Here is a 13,980-nt window from a genome sequence, read left to right as displayed (position 1 = left end):
TGTGTTGTGGGTCTTAAAAATCGAAATGTGGGAGCAATTTAAGACAAGCTTTTCAGATCTATTTATACAGCATTTCTTTACTCGTTTCTTAGAAGTGTGCCCCATGTGGTACAGCAGATGCACAACAGCAGGAAAGGCACTGTGTGTTGCCAACAGAAGGATTTAATGTGGTTGTGAAGGTTAAAGTTATGGAGGCACGTCTACAGAGTGGAATTAGCACAGAAACAATACAAGGATTAGTCTGCTAAGCTGTAAGACCTGACTGTGTAAACTCATCTTCGTAACTAAGGATTGCTTATTATAGGCAACCCTTAGTAGTTGAGCAGAAACCACCAAGAAATGATCCTACACAAGATCCATAATATGAGGCTAATGACTTGAACTGGCCTCTTTGCAAGAGTGTCTGTGACTGTGCCAAGCTGCTGCACATCCTTGGTGGCTGTCGAACTGGTGTGGACAGTCCCCACACAGCTAGGGCAATCCTTAATGTGATAAGCAGTTTTCATATGTTATACTCATGACATGGAGTTGCCCTTGAAGGCTATCCAGAATCTTCAGCTGGCCCAGAACGTGGCAGGCAGGGTGCTGTTAGGCACTCACATTGGTCAGAACACAATGATGGCATCAATGCTCTGCAAGCAGCACTGGTTTCCAGTATGTTTCCAAGCGCCATTCAAGATGCTAATTATTACCTATAATAAAGCCTCACATTATGGCTTGGGATCTGGGAATCTGAAGAACCAGCATCTCCCACAAGCCTGACCATGCACTTGCCATCTAAGCAGCTCTGTGGAATGGCCAGTGTAGGTTCTAGACCTGTCTTCCTCTCTTCTTTTTGTCCCTGCCATGGATGTTTCTGACCACTCATGCAACAGGTGAATTCCTTGCTCATTAGGGCAAGTTCCTTGGCTTGGGTTGAACCTATCTTGCCTGGCTCCCAGCCTGTGCTGTTGTGTAGTGAGTTGCCAGAATCCTGCTTTGCCCGGGTGGTATTGGAGCTCCCTTTGTGATTTGTTCCAGTTGCTCCCTTGGCAAAAGAGCTCCTTTGGCAAATTCCAGTTGGCGAATGTCCCCACACAGACTCAAACCCTTGCCATGTGTGTTTGTTTCATATGGCTGCCCTCTTCCAAGGGAGCTATCTTTCTACACTTGCTCTATTCTAGTCAAAATGTACTCCATTGATGTGTGTGTTTGTGAAAGGGATGAGGGGACTTGAACCCTGGGTGTAAGGGCTCCTTGTAGTTCTTTGTTTTTGGCCTTTTGCTACTGATGCCATTGTAACTCCTGTAGGAGATGGGGGTACTGAGGCATCCTTTTGTTGTGTGGTATAATGTTTGTGGTGTTGCTGAGGTATCTCCCCCTGGTTGGGGTGGAATTTTTTTTGTGTTGCTCATTCATAGTGGCTGTTGAGGGGTGGTATTCTCCAAGCATTGGCCACCCATTGGTCTTGCACCTGCCCCCACCCCCTCCTCAGTTCACCCTGGCTGCACTTCTCTGGTTGCCAGCATTGGGGCCATTGGATGTGGTGATTGGCTCACTGGGTATCATGTCAATGACACACAGAGGTCACATGGCTGATATGCTGACTTCACAGCATGACAAACAGATGTCATGTGGATGACGCACTAACTTCACAACAATGACATATGGGCATCGCACTGATGATGGGCTTACGCACTGATGTCATGGCAATGATGCAGTGCTGTCAAGATGCTCCTCTGTGAACAACAGGCTGTGGTGGTTTCCATGGATGCTGGGAGTGTTACCAGGAAGGGCTGCATGGGCCTTATTTTACCAGGGCACACTTGGCATTTAGCCCTTGTTGCATCAGTGTTGGAGCATCATTGGTGTGCCATTGCCAAGTCGGGCTTAAGGTACAATAGGCATCACACTGGCATCCGTGCATCACTGAGATGGTGTCCAAATAGGATTGTTTTCATTCACCCAATCTTGTGGAGAAAGGTAACTTCCTTGTTTCTTTTAATGCATGCTTGCTATTGAAGGATTTTGGTGATCCAGTGCTTCTGTATTCAGTTTTCATTAATGAGTGCAGATTGTTGCCCCTCCACATTGGAAACAGTAAAAAAAATCCAGATATCAAAGAACCTAATCCTATGCATATCTACTCAGAAGTCCCATTAGAGTCAATGGGCTTACTTCCAGGAAAGTGTGGATAGGCTTGGGCTGTAAGCCTCCCCCAACCACTTAACATGTACATGCGATCAGCATGTATATGACTAATTAAAATGTATCGACATGAAGTGGTCTTTGAAAATAGCCATATTCACTGACACCAAACTCAGTGGTTTTATTTATCTCTGCCACCTGCATGTATACGAGCAGGTAAACAGAACAATTGTGCAGATTTCTTACCTTATGCTAGAGAGCTAACAGAGGAAAAAACAGAAAGTAGGTGCTTGCTCATTTAATTTGTATCCCATATCTCATTTCTCTACCAATATGGAGTTTGGGGCACAATGTGCATGGGATTCCCAAGTGGGCTTCCATCCAAGAGCTGGCTGGGTTCAAATGTGCCTATTCCAGCAGGGTTGTTGCAGGCTATGACATACAAGGCTTCCGACCAGGCTTGAAGCCCTCAGGTGCCTTGCCGTAGGCTGTGCAGGCCATATAGTGGATAAGACTGCTGGGACTAGATGATCTTCACTCACCTGGCAAATGACTAGGGTACTATGCAGTTGGGACTACTTGAGGCACTGCAGTCAGAGGATAGCAGCTGCACAGCATATAATGAACCACATGAGACTGATCTTTGATCATCGAATATTCAGTGCAGTTGAGAACACAGGCCAGGGCTGGCATTTTGGCCTCTGCGTGGGGGTGGGCGGTGCTGTGCCTCAGTGGCAGAGCACCTGCTTTGCATACAGAAGGTCCCAGTTTCATTCCCTGGCATCTGCAGGAAGGGCTGGGAACGACCCCCATCTGAAACCCTGAGAAGTCATTGCCAACAATACTAACTAGATGGAGCAATGGCAAGACTCAGGTCAAGGCAGCTTCCCACACTCCAACGGCTATGTATGTACTTTGAGCTATTGTCTGTCCTTGTCATTCCAGGATTGCTCCAAGCTATCATATATCACGAAGGTCTCTTCCTAAATCACCAGTTCAGTTTCAGGTTTGATGGAACTGTGTTAATTTTACACACACACCCACTTTCATAATGCATCTTCCAATATCCTGTTTGTGCTGTGATTTTTAATACAGTATGCCATTTAAAGTATAGTGAACCCTTGGTTTAATGGACTTATAGAGGGTGGAGAAGGGTGTCTGTTAATGCCAAATTTCAAGTGCATTGAAGTAGCGGCAACACACATTTTAAAAAACATATATGACAAGATTTTAATGAAGCAGAAAACATTGTTTCCAAAGTCTGTTAAATCAAGGGTTCACTATACCTTTCAGAAGTGAAAGCAGCTGAAAAGGTAACCTACTATGGCTACAATCCTACGCACACTTACATGAGAGTAAGTTCCATTGGGTTAAATAGGACTTACTTCCAAGCAGACATGCATAGAATTGTGCTGCAAATAAATAATGCCAGGTGCACCAAGAAGAAATGTAAGGCTGCAGCCTGTCTTTCAAGCATCAGTTTCACCTGCCGCAGTGCAATCATTTTTCGACTCACTCCAGGGCCAGAATGTGTCGATTGAAATTGCCAGAGTCCAATAACTGTGTATGACTGAGTGTGTTTGTAAGGGTGCATTGTGGACACAACATAGATACACCCTCCCTCTTCCACAAGGATTTCCTATTGACATTCAGCCTGCATTTCAGCAGATAGTATGCATGGCTAAAGACACCTATTCCAGATCTCTCTGTCTAATCATTGGCAAGGACAAAGCCTTTTGAAAGTCAGTAACTGACTTTTCAATTTCATGACCAGAGGTTGTCAAGACAGTTTAGGAAAACCTGCCAGTTATTTCTCCCAGGCAAGCAATTTTGCCACTGATGTGAGGAGAAGTGGTTCAGAAAGGTCCCCTTTTTTCTTCTTAAAAAAAACTCCAGCAAACCCACATATTTAACAAGGATGTTTCCTTCAGATCATTTTGATGATCAAGCCCTTTCATTTCCCAGAATCCCAATAAAAACCAAAACACACACACTATACTATGCTCTGAAGAAATAGCATTCTGGGTGAGCCAGACACTGAGCCTGCCTGTGGAAAATGATGGGAAGAGGATGATCCCAATGTGATTTCCCTCCAGCCACACACTAGGGAAGTCTTCTCTATTTTCATTGCCAAGGGGGTCAGGCCAAAGAAAAGCTTCAAGGTGGCTTCTCAAATACAGTGGTTGGTGATGTAGAGGAGTGTAACTCCCATCCCTAGACTCTACTCAGTATGATCACCCACCACTAACACCACCTCTCTTTTCCATTCCATGGCTGGGATGGTTCTGAAACTGATTCTGATTACCATTTTTAGTGATCACTATTACATGTCATGTTCTGGCTACAACCCTGGGTGTGACTGCACAATAGCTTGCTTATAAAGATATAAACACACACATACACACACACAAGTTCAGGAAGAAGTACCATGGGGGGGGGACGCTCATGATTTTAGGGCTTTGCTGAATTTTCCATCACCTGGCTTCTGCCCTTTATGCTGATCCCATGGTTTCCCTTGACTTCTGAAAGATGTCACCTTCCACTGAAATTATTGTACCATCTAGGCCAGGGGTGCTCAATAGGTGGATCGCGATCTACCGGTAGATTGCAAGGCAAAATGAGTAGATCGCGGAGTGCCGACCCCCCCTTCAGGTGCCTCTGGGAGGAAACGCTGGGAGTAAGGCCCATTGTACTCAATGGGGCTTACTCCCAGGTAAGTGTGGCTAGGATTGCAGCCTCACAGCCTAATCCTAGGCATGTCTAGTCAGGAGTAAGTCCTGTTATACTCAGTGGGTCTCAAGGTACACCAACATACATTGTACACATAAATGTTATATGTTATGATGGTGCGAACATTGTAAAAAAACTCTGGTAGATCTCCGGGCCTTGCTGGGTTTCAAAGTAGCTCTCGAGCCAAAAAAGTGTGAGCACCCCTGATCTAGGCCATTATTGTCTCCTCTGATTGCCAGAGCTCTGTTTTTGGTGGTCCTCTAACTGGAGATGCAAGGGATTCAACTTGGAATCTTCTAAGTGCAAAGTATGAGTGCTTCAGTTGAGTGACAGTCCTGGCCTTTGCTAAGACTGAGTATATTGAATGAACATGCAAGATTCCCTCCCCCCCAAAAAAATTTATGCAGATAGAACTTTGCAGACCTGTCAACAGAACCAATGGTTGTACCAAATTTTTAAAAAACCCTTCTTCAGAAAGGAGTGCCCAGATCTCTTGTCACATTGATCCAAATGCAGGGTTGGAGCTATTTGCCTTTTTTCTGTCTACTGCTTTATGACTTTCAACATAGGTATCTTTTCCCCCTCATTGCTGCCAGATGGTATTGGGTAGCTTGCGCTGCTTCTCAGGGCAGCTGAATTTTAATCAGTCGCTGAAGACAATACTTGTATGCAGAATTTTGCCTCTCAGCACCTGCTTGAATATGCAGAAGAGATGCTACTCGTGTATTTAACGTACACATTTGGGTGAATGGCGTATCATTTGCAGGCACCAAGCACATCTGGCCTTGGGAACATACCTAGAAATGACTCCCATGATTACAACAGCATAATGTGCGGGTGTGAGAGCAGCAACTGCCACCAGAAACTTGCAGCTGCATCTGTGGACAGCCCAGATCATGTACTGCATTCCCCATATGAATGAGCCCTCAGGGAGGAGTCACGACACCGAAATAAAGAAACCAACTTTCTAACTCCCCCTCCTATGAGGGTGCATAATTTTTGGCAAACAGAGAGAGAGAGAGAGAGAGAGAGAGAGAGAGAGAGAGAGAGAGAGAGCAGTTTCACCCACAACCAATTTTGTCCCGTAGCAATTGAGAAGCATTAAAAAATAGAACCAGAATGGCATAGTGGCTAGCGTACCAGACTAGCACCAAGGTGACCTGGGTTCACATTCTACGACACAATATTATATGCATATGTCATACTTCACGTATGGCTTTGCTAGTTTTCAAATGATCCGTACCCTGGGCTGTCAGCTAACATTGTATGCTCATCTCAGAACCAGCTATCAGAATGATGTGAGTGGTGCAGTTCTCCCTACAGGCGTTTGGATCAAATATGTAAATACCAAAACCCTGTTGGAAGAGGACCTGCATCAAGGGAGAGCAGAGAGTTATTGTGGCTTGAGCTGCTGACTGAGTGTTTCCATTGTACTCATCTTGTTCCTGTAACAGATTTGGGTAATTTGTTCTCATAGATTAGTTGCCATGCAACAAGTGCACATTCACATGACTCATGATCATCATCTGGGCATCCCCTGTGATAATTTGTATGCTATTATACATTGAAATCGCCCAACAGCATTTTCTTCCTGTGCGTTGACAAATAAATAGTCTTTGTGTTGCTGAGACTGAAATCACAAGATTATGTCCCTTCCCCCTCTCCCCATTGTAAAGTGGTCTTATTTCTCGCTTTCCTAAGATCAAGGAAGCAAGATAAAATAAGTAGGTAGCTTTTATTGCAACCTGATGTCTGGTTCCTCTTTTTTCCAATTTCTAAGAGCAAAGCTGCAGCACATCCTGGTGGTCCATTTAGATATCGCACTTAGCTGCTGATAAATGTCACAGCATGCATAGATACATGATGAAACCCATTAATCTTAGGTCTCCTCCAGGGCATTCAGGCTGACATATATTTAACTGCCCTGTGACCTAAACATCATTGGCATCCTTCAGTCTCGGGAGACTATGGTATCGCGCTCTGAAAAGTGGTTCTGGAACAGCGTCTCGTGTGGCTGAAGAGGCCAATTCGGGAGTGACAATCCCTTCCACACTGGGAGCAAATGTAGTCTGTCCCTGGTGTGTCTCCCTGGCTGTGGGCCTTCCTTCTTTGCTTCTTTGCCTCAGTCTGTTGGCCAAGTGCCTCTTCAAACTGGGCCATGCTGCTGGACGCTCAGAGGCCAGGGTTTCCCACTTGTTGAGGTCCACTCCTAAGGCCTTCAGATCCCTCTTGCAGATGTCCTTGTATCGCAGCTGTGTTCTACCTGTAGGGCATTTTCCCTGCATGAGTTCTCCATAGAGGAGATCCTTTGGGATCCGGCCATCGCCCATTCTCATGACATGACCAAGCCAACGCAGGCGTCTCTGTTTCAGCAGTGCATACATGCTAGGGATTCCAGCACGTTCCAGGACTGTGTTGTTAGGAACTTTGTCCTGCCAGGTGATGCCGAGAATGCGTCAGAGGCAGCACATGTGGAAAGTGTTCAGTTTCCTCTCCTGTTGTGAGCGAAGAGTCCATGACTCGCTGCAGTACAGAAGTGTACTCAAGACGCAAACCCTGTAGACCTGGATCTTGGTATTTTCCATCAGCTTCTTCTTGGACCAGACTCTCTTTGTGAGTCTGGAAAACGTGGTAGCTGCTTTACCGATGCGTTTGTTTAGCTCAGTATCAAGAGAAAGAGTGTCGGAGATCATTGAGCCAAGGTACACAAAGTCATGGACAACCTCCAGTTCATACGCAGTGATTGTAATGCAGGGAGGTGAGTCCACATCCTGAACCATGACCTGTGTTTTCTTCAGGCTGATTGTCCGTCCAAAGTCTTGGCAGGCCTTACTAAAACAATCCATGAGCTGCTGAACATCTTTGGCAGAGTGGGCGGTGACAGCTGCATCGTCAGCAAAGAGGAAGTTGCGCAGACATTTCAGCTGGACTTTGGACTTTGCTCTCAGCCTGGAGAGGTTGAAGAACTTTCAGTCTGATCAGATCCAGAGACAGATGTCTTCTGTTGCAGTTCTAAAAGCCTGCTTCAGCAGGACAGCGAAGAACATCCCAAACAAGGTTGGAGCAAGAACACAGCCCTGCTTCACTTCACTTCGGATGTCAAAGGGGTCTGATGTGGAGCCATCAAAGACTACAGTGCCTTTCATGTCCTCGTGGAAAGACCTGATGATGCTGAGGAGCCTGGGTGGACATCCGATCTTGGGGAGAATCTTGAAGAGGCCATCCCTGCTGACCAGGTCGAAAGCTTTTGTGAGATCTATGAAGGCTAGAAAGAGTGGCTGTTGTTGTTCCCTGCATTTCTCCTGCAGCTGTCTAAGGGAGAATACCATATCAGTGGTGGACCTGTTGGCTCGGAATCTGCACTGCAATTCTGGATAGATGCTCTCTGCAGGTACCTGGAGCCTATTTAGTGCAACTTGGGCAAACAGCCTTCCTACAACGTTAAGGAGAGAGATGCCACAGTAGTTATTGCAGTCACCCCTGTCGCCTTTGATCTTGTACAGTGTGACGATGTTTGCATCCGCCCCGGCCTTGAAGATAGTGGATGGTCATTGCCCAATACTTGGGTCCTGTCTAGTGCCGCTGTTACTGCATGTGGATGATGCGGCTCTTGTTTCTCGAACAAGAATTGGCTTAAAATGTCTACTGAATAAATCTATAGAGTATTTTACATCCAACAAGTTACAGATTAACTACTCTAAATCTAAAATCATGGTGTTTGCCAACAATTGGAAACCATTTAAATGGTCGTTTATGGGCATCAAAATGGAACAGGTAAAGACATTCAGATATTTAGGTATTAATTTCCACTACAAGCATTCGTGGGTTTCTCATCGGAATGCAGTCCTATATGCATCAAAAATCTTGTCCCTTGCAATTTCCCGGGTTTTTTTTAGCCAAGGTAACAGATATGTCCCGGCTGCTTTAGGCTAAGGTACTTTCGCAAGTTTTTAATGGCTGTCCAATCTGGCATAAGGCCTTGAATCGTTCAACTGAGAGCATACAGGCCTCCTTCCTGCGGAGGATCTTGGGTTTCCCCAGATGTGTTCCATACTCGGCTACGTGTCTTGAAGTGGGTTTTATCAGACTCAAAATGTTAGCTTGGTTGAGATCAGTAAAATTTTGGCTTGCAATCCTCTTCAATGCTGCCCCGTATGGGCTAATGTACCAGCTTCTGGCTGATCCAGTACTGCCTGTGGAGGTTGCGGATACACTCACCAAGCTTAAATCGATAGGACTAGACACAGCAAGCCTGGGTATGATTGGTTTAAGCGAAGCCTACAGGACTATCAAGGAAAGATTGCTCAATATTGAGCGTCAAGAGCTATTCTATGCAGCTAACACCATTTGCTCCCCTCTCCATCTGCACATCCCAGATGTTTGGGAAGCCAGCTTCTTTCTTTTATCATCTGCAGTGCCCGCAGGCTCGCAGAGCATTCTCCCTTGCGAGATGTAATGCATTTCCATCAGCTCTGCTAGCGGGCAGGTTTAGTGGCATTCCCTACTCAGAAAGAAGATGTACCTGTGACAGGAATTGTGTGGAGACATTACATCATATATTTTTTTATTGCCCACTGCATGACACCCTTCGTAAGAACTATCTGGCTCCGCTGCTGAATAAAATGCAGGGCTGGGAGGATTCATTTAAATTACAAACTCTTCTTTCCATAGAGGAAACTGACTCTCTTGACAAGGTTGCCAACTTTGTTTCTGGGATACTGGCAGGACGGAATTCTGGGTCTTATGCTATTTTATGGTGAATGGGGGGAGGGGGTATTGGATGATTATGATTGTTTTATTTTATTGTTTTATTGTTTTTGTTTTTGTTTGCGTGTGTGTGTTCTGGATGTTCGTTTGTTGTTCTGTATTTCCTTTATCTATGCCAATAAAGGTCTTGTGTATGTATGTTTGCATCCCTCGTGTCCTGTGGTACTCCACCTTCTCTCCAGCAGAGACAGAGGATTTCATGCAGCTCAGTGACGATTATCTCTTTGCAGCACTTTAGGACCTCAGCAGGGATGCTGTCTTTCCCAGGTGCCTTGCCAGAGGCAAGGGAGTCCAGGGCCACGTGAAGTTCTTCCAGGGTTGGTTCACTGTCAAGCTCCTCCAACACAGGCAGGCACTCAATGTTGTTTAGCACTTCTTTGGTAACTACGTTTTCTCTGGAATACAGCTCAGAGTAGTGCTGCACCCAGCGTTCCATCTGCTGTGACTGGTCCTGGATGACTTTGCCTGTGGCAGACTTCAGAGGGGCAATTCTCTTCTGTGTTGGACCTAGGGCCTGCTTGATACCATCATACATCCCCTTGATGTGGCCTGTGTCAGCTGCTATCTATCTGGGAACAGAGTTGGAGCCAGTAGTCATCAGTACATCTCCTGGCAGTCTGCTGGACTTTGCTGCGAGCAGCTCAGAGGACCTGCAGGTTGCGCTCACTGGGACAGGCTTTGTATGCTGCTAGAGCTCTCCTCTTTTCCTCAATGACTGGTGTCAACTCCTCAGAGTGGGCTTCAAACCAGTCTGCCATCTTATTGGTCTTCTTGCCGAATACAGACAAGGCGGTGTTGTAAACAGCATTCTTGAAATATTCCCATCTGTTGGATACATTTGCATCGGCCGGGCCTGGAAGAATTTCCTCAAGTGCTCATGCAAATTCCCCCACTTTTCCTTGATCCTGGGTCTTGCTGGAGTCAGTGCGAGGTCTTCCTTCCTTTTTCGTGTGATAGTCTCTTTGTTCACAGTTTCATTCTGCAGCACACCAGGGAGTGGTCAGTGTCGCAGGCAGCACCCTGATAACTGTGTGTGATCTTGATGCTGGGAAGGCTGGGGCACCTGATGAGAATCAGGTTGAGCTGGTGCCAGTGCTTTGATCATGGGTGTCTCCAAGAGACTCTGTGTTGGGGCTTCGTGTTGAAGAATGTGTTGCTGACACAGAGACCGTGATGATAGCAAAACTCTAGCAGGCGTTGGCCATTTTCATTCATCCTCCCAGTGCCAAACTGACCTAAGCAAGTGGGCCACAAACTGTGATCAGCACCAACTCTAGCATTGAAATTGCCAAGGATGAACAATGACTCTTTCTTGGGGGCTTTCTTGATAGTAGTGGCCAGGTCGTCGTAGAATTTGTTTTTGTGACCTAAAAGCCCTGTGATATGTTTAGCAGAGCAACAAAGACTTGCCCAAAGCCACTAATGGGTTAGGTTCCCTATTCAAGAGCAGAATCCATGGATTCTGAATTACATGAGCTAAAGCGAAGAAACCATTTACATGTTTTCTTTTGGACCTGACTAAGGACGCAATCCTAACCAACTTTCCAGCACTGGCATAGCTGTGTCAATGGGGCATGTGCTGCATACTGCAGTTGGGGGGCAGTCATGGAGGCCTCCTCAAGGTAGGGCAATGTTTGTTCCCTTACTTCCGAGTTGCATTGCCCTTACGTCAGTGCTGGAAAGTGGGTTAGGATTGCGCCCTAAGAGTCCAATCCTATCCACGCTTTCCTGGGAGTAAGCCTCATTGACTCTAATGGGACTTACTTCTGAGTAGACATGCATAGGATTGGACTGTAAATGTACTGACCTGTATAGTCTACATGATATTCAAGTCTTTGTGTGGAAATGGTTTCTGTGTAGACTAGGCAACAATGAATCTCATATAAGAGTTTTGCATTTAAGAAAACTATGGCAACTGTACTCTCTAGTCTAGAGCTTAAACTATTTTTAATAGCTGGGAAAGCAAGTCAAGTACAGGCAGTGGCAAAGTTTTGGAGATGCCAGGTCCTACAGCCAGCACTGGTTCTGGATTGCAAACCTCAACCCAAGCACACCTTCCTGTGGTAATAAAGCTGCTGCCTCAGCATTGAGCATTCAGAACCACCAGGCACCTGGGATACAGGGTCCAGGTCAGGCCTGAGGCCAAGCATCTCTCTTTATACAAAGTAATCACCAAGTAGCAACCCATTTTTGGAAGAAAACACGCATGAGGTCAAGAGCTCTAATGAACTTGTCTGATCTCTGCCGCACCAGTTGCTGACGCAGCAAAGTTTCATCTGCTTTTAATTTTCTGTAATAAATCCACTCTGTGTGCAGAGCAGAGACTTGCTCTTTTACTTCTAATGGAGGATTCTCTTTATAGTAACATGCAGCTGAAGAGGACTGGTTTCTGTGCTCAACAGCAGCAGCAGCAACAAAACCCTGAGATGCCATTTCAATGCAAATTGCTGAATATATAGTTCCAAGTCCACTGGAAAAAATAACACAGGCCTACAAAATTGAGGGTCGGAAAAAGTTTTTCCCAAACTTTATGGTGGTTTGATATGAATCTGGGGTGCTGGTTCCAAAAATGGCATCCGTTTTGTCTTATCAGGTCTAGTTTTGGAGATATAGTATAGCCTCTTCAATGAATGGTTCAAGCAGCTTTCTCATGAGGAAGCCATGGTGTAGGCTTCCTCATGAGGAAGCTGCTTGAACCATTCACTGAAGAGGCTATGCCTCTTTCTTTCTCCAAGTTGGAATTTAGCATTCCATTTTGCAGGACAGGTCTCCCAGCCAACGTAATATGCAATAAAGAACTCTCCTAAAGTCTGATGTATGTTAAGGAAATCAGATAGCACATAATAGTCTGTTACGCAAGAGACTGTGGTAATTCGATCCACACTTTCCTGGGAGTAAGCCCCATTGACTATAATGGGACTTACTTCTGAGTAGACATGCATAGGATTGGCTGTTTCTTATCCTTTCCTGCATGCAGAAGCATCACAAAGTGTAACCCTGTTTCAGCGTGTTGAGAGTGTGCAAGGCTCTGGAGGTGAATTTGTCTTCCTTTTTCCTTGCAAGCAAGGAGCAGGTTACTCAGGACAGAATCCCAAGTAACCCCATGATGTACAGCCCAACCCTGCGTGTTGCAGACTGCATTTACTCAGAAGTAAGACTCTCTAAGTTCAAAGGGTATTCCCAAGAGCCCAATCCTATGCAGGTCTACTTAGAAGTAAGAGCCTACTCTTACTTTTTTTTCTTTTATGATGTGTTAATATGTTTTTATTTGTTTTTTAAATTATGTTTTTAATATGCTGTAAACTGCCTTGAGTCTCTTCGGGGAGAAAGGCGGGGTAAAAATAAAGTTATTATTATTATTTATTATTACTCCCAGGAAAGTGTTCACAAGATTGTAGCCCAAGCGTGCCTACGTTGATGCTTGGAAATAAATCCCATTGAATTAAATGGGTCTTCTTTCTCTGCAACGTGGCCAAGCTCTGGCTTTGTATCTCTCAGTCCAATCCTAGGCAGGTCTACTCAAAAGTAAATCCCACTGTGTTCAGTGGGGCCTGCTCCCATGAAAGTGTGCATAGAATTGCAGCCTCTGCCTGCTTTAATGGCATTTGGGAGCAGGGGAGGGGGCAAGGCTATTCCCATATTCACCAGGCTCTCGCCCATCAGCAGCCTTTTGTCTTCCTGAGCTTTTGTAAACTCACCTGGGAAGACCAGCCCCCCTTTCAATCAGCAAGGAAGGAGGGAGGAGGAGCCAGCCAGGAGTATAAAGCTAGGCCTGCCATCGTGTGAGGCTCTCTCCAGACGCGTGTGGCCTCCGGGACCCCAAGTGTCTCTGGGAACTAAGTGCCAGGTAAACCGAGAGTTTAGCATCTGGGCGAGTTCAGCAGCAGGGCGAGGAGGCCAGGGCCCCAGACACTGCCCTTCCTCTTCCCTTGAGAAGAGGGCTGCTAACCAGTGTAGGGGTTTTTTTTTAAAAGTACCCCTAAATAAAACAACATCAACAACAAAAAAGCTATGCAGTCAGACAGCCAGCAGCAGGGTGGGGGCTATCCAGTGTTCTGCATCGAGTGCCTCATGTATGATTATATGCCTCTGGGGCATAAGTCATGGGTGTGTCCTCGGTGCAAGGAGCTCCAGGGTCTCAGGGAACATGTCCGCTCCCTTGAAGCCTTGGTGGGCGACCTGGAGAAGCGCAGGCAGGCAGAGGAGGACCGTGGGGAGACTTCCGGGGACGATCAGGCTTCGTCCCAACCTCAGGTGTGCAGCTCCTCAGCTGCCCGGATGGGAAGTCTCGGGGCTGGAGGAGGTCATCCTGGAGAGGAGGGAAACAATCCCCTAGGGGGGACCCCTTCTCCAGGG

This window comes from Tiliqua scincoides, chromosome 2 (genome assembly GCF_035046505.1).
Source record: "Tiliqua scincoides isolate rTilSci1 chromosome 2, rTilSci1.hap2, whole genome shotgun sequence".
Taxonomy (NCBI): domain Eukaryota; kingdom Metazoa; phylum Chordata; class Lepidosauria; order Squamata; family Scincidae; genus Tiliqua; species Tiliqua scincoides.
Note: the sequence above shows the minus strand (reverse complement) of the source record.